Source organism: Acomys russatus, chromosome 24 (assembly GCF_903995435.1).
Source record: "Acomys russatus chromosome 24, mAcoRus1.1, whole genome shotgun sequence".
Classification (NCBI taxonomy): Eukaryota; Metazoa; Chordata; class Mammalia; order Rodentia; family Muridae; genus Acomys; species Acomys russatus.
The window spans coordinates 3,732,501-3,732,911 of NC_067160.1; positions in this window are offsets into that span (position 1 = coordinate 3,732,501).

Consider the following 411-nt stretch of genomic DNA (forward strand, 5'->3'; position numbering starts at 1 on the left):
GTTCAGGACACAGAGAAACCCTGTCTCGAAAAACGAGAGAGAGAGAGAGAGAGAGAGAGAGAGAGAGAGAGAGAGAGAATATGCCTTAATGATTCCTGAAGGTTACCATTTAACTATGCGAAAGTTGCCCAGTTTAAGGGTAGCTCGGGTGCTTGCTAAATTCCATAACGATGTGGCACATTACAAACACGATTTCACATATTACTGCTACACCGAGGTGCGGATGAACTTTTTAAGATGGGACACAGTAGGGAAGGTGGCTAGATTTAAGGACTGAGACCAGGATTTCAGCCTGGGCACTTGCTTCAGGGCTCAGGTTTTTATTGTAGATTAATCCAGAAGCACAGCTTGTCGTTGATATGCAAATGAGACTTCTAATATTTGTGTAACCAAATACCTACTTAAAAAAAA